This window comes from Aptenodytes patagonicus, chromosome 2, assembly GCF_965638725.1.
Source record: "Aptenodytes patagonicus chromosome 2, bAptPat1.pri.cur, whole genome shotgun sequence".
In the NCBI taxonomy this organism is placed as follows: domain Eukaryota; kingdom Metazoa; phylum Chordata; class Aves; order Sphenisciformes; family Spheniscidae; genus Aptenodytes; species Aptenodytes patagonicus.
The window spans coordinates 75778970-75790448 of NC_134950.1; the positions used below are offsets into that span (position 1 = coordinate 75778970).

An 11479-nucleotide genomic window follows, 5' to 3' on the forward strand; every position below is an offset into this window, starting at 1 on the left:
TGCCTACAAAGTAGGTATTTACTAAGCTGGAGCTACGTGACAGAATTTGTATAACTTTTCTCTAGCTGTAGGAACTTGTTTTCTAAATAAAATAGTCGCAGCTTGCTATTTATAAATAACCAGATTTCTGTTTCTGATGCTTAAACTGAATAGGTTTCCATTCTAAATACCTTTTTAATTGCAATGTGAAAAATACGTATTGGCTCCTAATAAATTTATACTTTTTGAGCATTTCATTGGAGGTGTGATATTCTGAAGGAATGGCTTAATTTGAAAGCAACAGTTTTTTGTTTTGGGGTTGGGGTTTTTTTGTCAATCTGCAGCCTCCCTGCCTTAAGTAAGGAAATGGTTAGATATTTAAGTATTCTGTCCTTTTACCCTCTGTGCCTAAATGCTTTCCCCCCAAGCTCTGAAGAAAACCCAACCTGAAAGCCTAGCATCCAAGGCCAAAAAGTAGAAGCAGCTTGCCAGAAAACAGATCTAGGTGTGAAGCTTTGTTATGTATTTTTTCCAGCAGTAACATCTGTCTTGGCTAGTTTCCTCGTAGTTATATGGAAAACCAGTGATCTGTCATTGTTTTTGTTCATGGAAGTGAATGCTACCACTTACTTCTGTGAATTCTAGACTGTTGTTTTTCTCTCATATTGTCAAGTGAAGCATACATCACTTTAAAAACAACTCTGTTATTTTTAATGTAAATCTAGTGCTGCTTTTAAAAGATTGGGGTGTTCTAAGACTTATCCATCTGTGGATACTTATAAAAATATTTATGGATTTGTAAAAAATTATCACTAACTCTTGAGAATGTGCTGGTTCCCTGTTCAGAAATGTTGATTTATGAATGGTTCTGAAAATATAAAACAGTGTTTCAGTACTGACGATTATTGTTTTTGCCATCTGGCTGAAGTAGAACACTTAATTTTCTGAAAAGTGGGGCAAGCTTCTATTGTTTCTCTTTCATAGCAACATCACCATTTCAATACTTCTCTAATGAAATAAAAAATGCGCCCTTATATCTCAGCTATCCTGTGTCTGATGATGATAAAGAAATGGAGTCCTATGTTTTCTTTCCTGTACCTTGTATAGTTGATATTTCCAGAGGTAGCCTTGGGGCTGTTTCAGCTCTTCATACTTTGGAGCGTTGCTTGTATTTGACCAAGTAAACACACGGGAAATGGAGATTTCTGAAGGCTTAAATGATTCACTGGGAAGGCAATGAAGGCTGATGGCTACAGCAATGTTATACTGGATTGGGAGATTTTTTCCCCGATTTGTTAACTTCCCTTCCTCTAAAAATTAATAATGATACCTAGGCCACTGTGGAGGTAGTGTGACCCACTGAGGCATTCCATTTATGACAAAATACAAAGTCAGTCACACTGGAACTTAGAAATTCCAGTTTTACAACTCTCTTCATGGCTAGTAAGTGATATGAGGATAAGAATAACTAAAAGCGTATTGTGGTGAAAGTTAATTAAGACAGGTTATAAGTCATGCCTGTTAACGTACTGTGAGAACAGCCATAAAGGTGAGAGAGAGTAAAGAAGAAACCCAGTCTGGAAGAGGAATTATGCCAGGTTTGTGCTTTAGTAATTGTTGTGAAGCACCTCTCGCACTTTGTGGACTTCCTTAAAAAATATGGTTCTACTGGGTGAAAGTTTTATATGAAAAGAGCTTGTTTCTGGTTTGTTCACTCTCATAAAGTTAAAATTGTGCAGTCCCTTGAAATAACTGAAGCTGGGGGTTGGGGTTTAATATCTTGTGAAACTTACTGAAGAAGATGTTTGCACATAGTCTGCTGAGAATCCTTTCATCAGTTTCATAATGTTCTAACCTTATAAAAGAGATTTGTTTATGGCTTGTTGACTAATTCACAGTTGAGAGAGACTCCTTAAAATACCGTTTCCAGGATCATTAGATCATTTATGGACCGTACTTTTGTTCATTGGAATCAGTGGGAAAAATCATGCTGTTCAATGCAACATTATCAATCCGTTGGAAAAGGTTTTTGTAACGTAAAATGGCTGTGGTTTAAAACAGCAGAGACAATCTGCACTATGTATTCAGCACACGAATTGTTCTCCCTGTCCTGGAAAATGATAATTATTAATGAAAATAGAAGAGTGAATGAGAAAAAAAGATTTTGGGAAAATTGGGAGAATAACTCAATACCTTAAAAGTGTAATTACATTGAATGATTTGCCATCAGTTCCTGATCGCCATATAGATTTTTTACACCTTTGTTTTGCATGTATTGTGTTTGACTGGGAAACAAAGAACAGTTCTGTCATTTTTGTCCTTTGAAAGCTTTTTACCTTCAGAGAGAAAGAAAACACTCCGTACAACACCGTTGTGCTATGTGGTTTTTGTAAAGTTCTTCTGTCTGGCAAAGATTGACTGTTTCATGAAAGGCTCTCTTTCCTTTAGAAAGCTTGTCACTTACATTTTTCTTAATCATTCACAGGCTTTTGGGCAGCACCTTGCTGTACTGTTGCACATGGACTTAAACATTTAAAGTTCTCTGAAGACAGCCAAATTTATTTTGCCAAAGTATTATTAGCTAAAAGTATTATTAGGCAAATGCTCAATTTACTCTTTGTGGCTACGGAAGCATATGTTGGCTCAGTTCCTTCTGAAATTTTGCTGCGAAATGCCATTTTCTTCTGGTGAATGACCTGTCTCCATATGATGTTTTTAACTAATCTTGTTTGGTGTTAGTTAGAAGAGAAACCAAAAAGAGTGAAGTCCTGCTCCTATTTCAGCCAATATTTTCCTGGTATTTAGAGACTTTAAACCCAGAGATTAGTTTCATAAAGTCTAAGGTCTAATTATTTTGTGTTTTGCCCTTCCAATTGTGTAGTTGGTGATTGGAGCAAATGTGGTGGTGTTTGTGGTCTGTCATTAGATGACCTAAAGCTTCTGAATGGAAGGAATGCCAGAGAAGAGCCGTTAAGATCATAATTCTGAAGAGAGTACGAGGTGATGGTTTTTTCCAAGTCATTTAAGTAAATTTTTAAGTAAATTTTTAAGTAAACTCTAAATCTTTTCTCCCTTTTTGAAGAAGCAGAAGTATATCCAGCAATGCCTACAGAGAGATCCAGGCTGTTTAGCAGGCTTCACGCTTCATTCTCTGTGGTCAGTTCACACAAAATAACAATAGGATGCATGAGCATCTTCGCACGCTTGGTTGTTGAGGTAATGGCAATGTTTTTGTCATCTTAAATTTCTTTTGTTCTAGGGTCCTGGTGGAGGTTTGTATATCACTTCCCTTATAAGCATCTTTCTGAATAGCTTTGCCTTTTGCGAGAGCTAAATGTGCAGGTCTTCATTGAGCTACTATTGCTCGTTTCTAAAAGCACAAATCTGGCTGAGCAACAACTGGTAGTGCATTGTTTTGTGTATACAGGGTATTGAGGAAGTACTACTCTTCATAAAAGCTTGTCAACAGGCTTTGTAGAAATAAAAACGTTTGCACAGATGTGGACAAGGGATCAGAAAGGGATAGGAGTGTACCAAGCCTAAATTGCTACATGGAAATTGCTAATTGATAGCGGGAGACTAATCCATCAGCCCAATAGAGATGAGGCGGCTCCATGTCCCCAGGTCATAGAATCATAGAATCATAGAATCACTGAGGTTGGAAAAGACCTCTAAGATCATCGAGTCCAACCGTCGACCCAACACCACTGTGTCCACTAAACCATGTCCCTAAGTGCCTCATCTACTCGTCTTTTAAATACCTCCAGGGATGGGGACTCCACCACTTCCCTGGGCAGCCTGTTCCAATGTTTAACCACTCTTTCAGTAAAGAAATTTTAGTGGTCCAACCACTAGCAAGGCTGAGAATGTATTGCACACACACAAACATATGTATACACTACGTACATGCATGTAATGCTCTTCCCCTGTATCTCATTATGTGTCCTGTACCCCTAGGCAGTGACTCCCTCAGTCCAAAAGGCAATCCAGAGAGCTGCCTCCCCTTGGTTCATCTTGGGTTTCACACCTGGGTGCTGGGGCTGGAGGCTCTCCTGGGACAGCCCTAGGGCAGGGCGGACACTCTGGATAGGGTGTCCATTTAATTTGGATTCCTGACTGCGCTTGTTCCTCTGTGTGTACCTGGGCTTGTGGAGATGGATCACTGATGAGCTGATGGCTCCTGTGATGGGCCTGGGAGGAGCCAGGGCAGGGTATTATCCGGGCTCCCCCACCTGCCATTGTCTCTCTGTGCATGTACAGATGAGCTTTTTATCACATAACGTAACACTAAGCTGATCACCAACACTAGTCTAGAACATACTTGACATAAGACCATCAATGACAAATAAGCTATGCAGTCTACTGCCAAATTATTTTCTGCCATGATGTGTATTGCAAGCAAAAATACTATGGTATTCTGCTGTCAGTATCGTGTTGATATGAGCCTGTCTATTGTTAAGCTAAAAATTGGAGATTGGTGTGGGCAGTTCCCACATTGTAATCGCTGATGGCAGTTTGTTAGCTAACAGAATAAACAGAGCTGACCTTCAGCTCCTCTACTGGAAAGCCTACTTTTCTGTAATGGGCATAATCCACAGGCTTTTGATATCAGTGGAAATAATCCCATTGACCTATAGGGAGCTGGAGCACACCTATTATGTGTATAAGGACCCTTGAAACTTGAGTTTACAAACAGCTCTTGCTGGTTCTTGACTGATGGTTTAAACACGTGTTATAAACTTCCCTCTTTTTTGGCCAGTGATAGGCTTGTGTATGCTAACTTTAAAGTCTTAATTCTATAGAGACCTTGGTGTCATTCTCAATCAAGGCAACGTAGCTGCTGGGCCTGTGGGTGAGGGCTGCTTAGTTTCTTTGACCAGCTTGCGTTTATTATTTCATGTTGAGCTACTCCATTCACCTTTCGTTGCCCATGTTTCTTTTCTCTTTCTTGGTCTGCCTGCTTTCTTTAGCTTGAAAGTCTCTCAGGAGCTGAGGCTGTTATGAGTTTGTGTAGCCAGATCTCTCCCCAAAAGCAGCTAGTATCTACTTAGACTGTAAAGGACTAGTTTAATGTAAACAACAAAAAGAATATAAACTAGACAACAAGTACCTTGTTACAAATGCCTTTATCTTTGAATATGGTTTATGTACACGATTACTGTATTTTTGTGGTTTTAGCATGTTTGTTGCCTGTATTGTTACACGTGCCTTTTTTTTTTTTCTACACAAGGAGAGAGACAGAAAAGAGAGGTTCTGTCAATGCACCTGTCTCTCTCTAGTGTGATCACCAGGCTGCACCTTTTAGGCAAACTCACAAAAGTAGCACTGTTTCAATTTTTCTCCCCTTTAAGCCAGGCAGTGCTAGTAACAATTGTCCTGTAGGAAAGCGCTATAATGTCAGGCATGCTTAATGGTTTAAACATGACCTGAAACTCTCCATGTAAACATCTCTTGTTGACTGAAATAGAAAACAAAAGGGATGACAATCCAAGTGGTTGTGCATGTTCTATGCATGCATAGACACGCAATCTGTCCTTTGGTCAGCCCAGTGCACTTTCCTCTACTTCTAATTTAAGGCACACGAATGAAAAGAGAGAGATGCTAACAGAAAAACAAAACTTTTCCTTAAAAGCCTGCTTGCAGGCACCATGACACTGCATAGATCACGTGCTTCTCCCTGAGTTCCCAACATACTTGCCACTGCTACCACTGGAGTGGCTATATGTATCCCTGGACCAGGGTACATATCACTGCGTAGTCCTTATGGCTGAGCCAGTGTCTCTGCCAGGAGATGGCAGGAACTCATCCTCAATTCCCGTAATTAAGATGGATAACTGTCTGAGTGAACCACAAAGGCAAGTTGATAATATACAGAGAAAGCAAGCTAGTAGCATTAATCAGACTTAAAGGGCATGAAATCAAGAGGAGAAACATGACAATCTTGAGATGAGAAACTGTTGTAGCAGCAGATAAATACTTGCAGCTAATCCTCTAATGGACAACATGACAGGAAGACTACATGATGGCTTTCTCTGTGTACAACCTCTGTGCTTACCAAGTTCCACATCTTATACTTCACAGTTGTACCACATGTAACACTCCAGTGCCTTTGTTAGCCTGCTATGTAGGGAGTCACTGGAGATTTATCTTTATTTGCAGCCTGACATTCAAATATTTTTAGATGTCTTTTCAAGTCTTTTCCTGGTTTCCAAATGCTCAAAACTGTTGATTTCAGTATGTATGTGCAACTATATAGTTGTATTTGCTGGTTCTGCCGACATTTTAGAAAACAGTATCCGAGTTGGTTTTTTTCCCCCCTTACTGCTTTATACTAAAAGAGATTATTAATGCTTCATTAATCAACTGTTCAAAATGTGATTGCTCCTGAATAGCTCTCAAAATCTGACTTTTTACTACTTACTTTCATTAGTGCTTAATTAAAAGAGGAGATGAAAACTAAAATCATCAGCCCACTCAAGGATGAGATACTGCTTTTCAGAAGAGGGGTTCAGAACATGGTCTGTGTTTTGCCAAGTGAGTTGCAAAAATGCTGTAAATTTAGACTAACATTTTCTGTATAGACTAAAAATACCACTGCTTTGTGCCAAGAGGAAGAGTGGTAAAATTGGGCCATCACTTTAATTTGTAATCTATAACTTTGCTGGATGCAGAACAATAGCAAATGCCTGAGAAAACCATTAGTAGATTTGGAAGCAAGGATTGCCCAGTTAAAATCTTCTTCCCTCTGTGCCCAGTCTTCTCAGCTAATATAGTACTGCTCTGGCTCTCTACTTGGTGTGGCATGGTTACCTAATGCAATGCTATGGAAAGGATGAAAATACTTGTGGTGGAAAAGAAGCTTGAGAACAATGCAGTTTCCTGAGCATCTTGCTTTGTTGGTGCTATTTGTTGGTAAGTAGCTTGAGAGAGCCAGGCTTTGTGTGACAAATGTACCAGCCTTAAATAACTGACATCATATTACAGTTACCCTTATTTGTCTTCTCTTTAATCAACATCTCAGGCTTTGACACCTTATCTGATTTCCTGTAATAGAATTAAAGGAATTTAGGGAAGCAACAAGGACTTAAGGTAAATGTCCTATGGGGGAATCAGCTGTCACACTCTTAATGATTTAAAAGGCTCAGAATTTGATTTCCTAGTTCAGGATGGTTGATTATTTTAGTGCCTGATCCAAATTTAGTCAGTAACACTGAAATTGTAAGTTGTTGTTGTGCTTATCCAACTAAGTGACTGGGCATCATGGCCTTCGTTGCTTGCAAAAGAATATATGGTCTTAATGTTCCATGGAAAAAACAGATGTTATGGATTGAGGTGAAATGGGACTCAGAACGATAATGAAAGAGCTGCCTATGATGGATCTAGGGTATAGACTCAGAACTATATTCATCCACATTTAAAATTTGAAAAGGAGGATCTTTATAAAGGATGTATAAACAAGGTGGACGTGTGAACTGCTGGAAACGGGTACTATTTTAGATTTGAGAAGGAAATAGGAGAATAGCTCAGTAAATCACTTTCAATTTTAGATCCTTGAATTACTTCAAGAAGGATATAATATTTGAGATTAGCATCTGGCATCTAGCTTGCTTAATGTATTGTATGCTTATTACCCTTTGAAAGACGAGATCTACCTACAATGTATAGTTTAAAACTACAAGAACACAACTAAGATATTTGAAACACTGATGCTGGAGTTTGTGCATAAGTCGTAAGGTATCAACCTATTGTGGAGATAATGAGTTGGGTAGAAGTTTCCTGATTGTTCTTCAGCAAAAAAGAACTTTGAGTTGCCTCTGATGCAACATACGTGTATATTTTTCTCGAATGCTTTTGTTCATACAGCATCACCATAATGACTGAAGTCCCTGTAGATCACTAAATATAGTGAAATTGAGGTAAAATCTATATCAAACCAATTACAAACTAGTTAGTCACACAGTTTATTTTCCCATAAATGGAGTTTTGGTTATCCTGGTTGATTACCTCATTGATATACCATAGTCTTTTTAACATGGATAATGTCTTTAAGTATTAGGGAACAGAATATTTATTTCACCATTTTCATAGTTGCTTGACATTATGTAACTGTTTAATTTAATGAAGAAAACCACAGGTACTGTATCTAAAAATGTTGCCAGACATTAGAATATGCATGTGTGTTTAGGACTGACCTTTGCGTTCTTGCTCCAGACATTCAAGTTAAAATAAGTACTCAGGTTTCAAATACTTGAACGTTTTGCCTATGGGTGCACATTAGGAAGTATTCTTAAATGTGGCTTGTTAGTGTATTTTATGAGAACACATTTTGAATTTTTCTACTCCGCTGTAGGTACATACACAAATATATTGTTTTCCTCTTGCCATAGTGTTCTGAGGATTACTTTAGCAAGTGCTCTACCATGATGCTAATAAGGTTTTTTTGGTCCTGTTCTAGTTCCCATTATTCAATATTCTATCGCTTTAGAGATGCGTTCAGGAGAGAATGTGAAAAACTCTAAGGTATTGGACTATTATAAAATTTACAATAAGCATACAATAGCCTGACTGCAAATAACTCCAGTTTTCAGAAGCAAATTGAAGATAATGCTTTAACTTACCTACAAATATCAGAACTGGTTAGGGCCTCAGATCACTGAATCTGTAGGTGTTTAACTTCCTTGAAACCTGTGACAATTAGATGTGAAAACACCTTTAAAGATTTAGCCTGAAATTTGGAAGAGCCGATTCTCCAAAGGTAACCTGGCACATGCATTAGCTGTATGCATGAGCATGTGCTCTCCCTGCCCCCCTCTGCCCCCTGTAGTTCTGTTAGGCAGGCATTTTTATTGTAAGTAACAAGAAATCCTCAGGTGAGGGTAATTTTTGAGAGAGGTGAAGACAGATTGGAGAAATGGGCTGACAGGAACCTCGTGAAGTTCAACAAGGGTAAGTGCAAAGTCCTGCACCTAGGGAGGAGTAACCCCATGCATCAGTACATGCTGGGGGGCGCCCAGCTGGAAAGCAGCTTTGCAGAAAAGGACTTGGGGGCACCAAGTGGAACATGAGCCAGCAATGTGCCCTTGCCGCAAAGAAGGCTGATGATATCCTGGGCTGCCTTAGGCAAAGCATTGCCAGCAGGTCAAGGAAGATAATCCTTCCCCTTTATTCAGTCCTGGTGAGGCCACACCTGGAGTACTGGGTGCAGTTCTGGGCTCCCCAGTACAAGAGAGACATGGACATACTGGAGAGAGTCCAGAGAAGGGCCACAAAGATGATTAAGGGACTGGAGCATCTTACGTATGAGGAAAGGCTGAGAGGGCTGGGACTGTTCAGCCTGGAGAAGAGAAGGCTCAGGGGAATCTTGTCAATGTATATAAATACCTGAAGGGAGGGTGCAAGGAGGACAGAGCCAGGCTCTTTTCAGTGGTGCCCAGTGACAGGACCAGAGGCAATGGGCACAAACTGAAACACAGGCGGTTCCATCTGAACATCAGGAAACATCCATGTTTCCATCAGGAAATGCTTTTTCACTGTGTGGATGACTGAGCACTGACACAGGTTGCCTGAGGAGGTTGTGGAGTCTCCATCTTTGGAGATATTCCAAAGCTATCTGAACATGGTCTTGGGCAACTGGCTCTAGGTGGCCCTGCTTGAGCAGGGATTTGGAGCAGATGGCCTCCAGAGGTCCCTTCCAGCCTCAACCCTTCCGTGATTTTGCGAAAATTCATGTAGAATCCATTAGCTGTTTATTCTTGAGAGACTTGCTGCGTCTTTACAAATTCCCCATCAGTAACCTTTATGAATGGTACTATGGATCAGATGCTCTTTTTGACCTTCCTGTGTGATTTTTCTTCTCTGAAATTCTTGTGATTTAAAGCTGCATAGCTGTTGGAAATGATTGACATTCATAAAGCAACCTTCTGTTGCTTCTGGTTGCAGAAGAAACAAGTGTTTTTAAAGTCACTAGAGGTCAGATAATGTAGCACATCTTGGCTAAGCCCTTTCTCACTTTAAATGAGTTGAACATATTTTTCTGTACTTAATTGATACTGGGAGGTTTTATGGGAAATTTAATCAGTCAGGCTTTGCCAGTTTTCAAAAACAACCCTGTGGAACAGTATTTATGTGATATTAAACCACTAGGAGTTACCAGAAAGGCTAATTAAAGCAGAATTATTTGCTAGTTTAAAGCTATATTACACTTTTATATTTCATTAATGTCTGAGTAGTTAAATAAATGTATAGAGGAACATCAAAACAACAACCTATGTATATATTCTATATATTTAACCTGTGCAGTGTTATCATGAACCAGAATTAATTTGATATGTGAATTTTTTGTAAATAAAGGATGAAGTATGTGCACCAAACAGGATCTGCTTGGCTTGTTTATCCCCAGTGCCAGAAATAGTTCCATATCAGCTGATAAAAGATGGAATATAGTTCATTATGTATGTTTGTTTCAATCAAACACTTTAAAATACAAAATTAATTTTTACATAGCTCAGTAGTATTAATGCTTTTATTACAGAATGGGAGTACATACTTTGCAAAAGATGACAAGGGGCTAATGTAATTTATGGCATTTAAAGTGTGACTTCCAATCCTCAGGATTTTTGGGGTTGTTTTACAGGAAGGGATGTTTTTATTGACCTAGAGATGGAGCAATAGGAAGATCAATCTCTGCACTGTGGACAAGTGTAGAAATGGTGATGGATGGTCTGGCAAGATGGATTTGGCTTTCTGGGGTAAATATACCTATAACTGCCAAATAAGTCCTTTCCTCATGCTGTAGATGTGTCATTCAGTAAACCATATATTCCTGTCAAGCATTCTCATTTGGCAGCAGACTAAAAGCTTGGTGTTTGATGAAGAAAAGCAAGCTTATTCTTAAACCTTTCCCATCATCGATAACACAGTTATAAAAATATAAGTAAAAAGCTGCCTGTAATATATTTTTATGTATGTGTTGCTGTTTAAAACAAACAAACAAAACCCGATGTTGCTACAAGAGATTCCTCAGGTGAGGGTTGGTGTGTGTATGCCTATAAATCCAAAAAGCTCCTGAACTCTTCACTGCCCAAAGGAATGCAGTTTTTGATGGAAAACCTGTTAAGTTTTACATTAAGAATGCGAAGACAGTGAAGTCAAAAATAAGTCATGGTGACTTACCTGGCAATTATGGGATTTGTCTCTTTTTTCAGAACACATGCTGATATCCTGTTTTGATCCCTTTTCTTGGAAACATTGTAAGTAAAGTAAGCACTGCATGTAATAGTCATCCTTTTATTGAAGTAAAGTCTGTATGAATAATGTATGCTAACTTGAAAACAGTATTGATATTGATATAATCACCCTAATGCTCTGTATGTTTTTGATGTTTTAAAGAATGACATAGCAAATGTTTTTCAAATATTCACATTTGAAGTGAGGAGATGTCATACTGCAGAAAACATGGAAAATATTTTATTAATCACGGCCTCAGATAGGTAGTCTTGAA

The 11479-nt window shown here is 38.8% G+C and overlaps 1 long non-coding RNA gene across 1 annotated transcript in view; it reads left to right on the plus strand.

Annotated features, from left to right (window-relative positions):
• LOC143156572 (uncharacterized) overlaps positions 1-11227 on the plus strand; it is an 82882-nt gene extending 71655 nt beyond the window's left edge. The window contains exons 2-3 of the long non-coding RNA XR_012994653.1: positions 10613-10727; positions 11184-11227. This is a non-coding gene — a long non-coding RNA (uncharacterized LOC143156572). The remainder of the gene's footprint in view (positions 1-10612; positions 10728-11183) is intronic.
• The last annotated feature ends 252 nt before the right edge of the window (positions 11228-11479 follow it).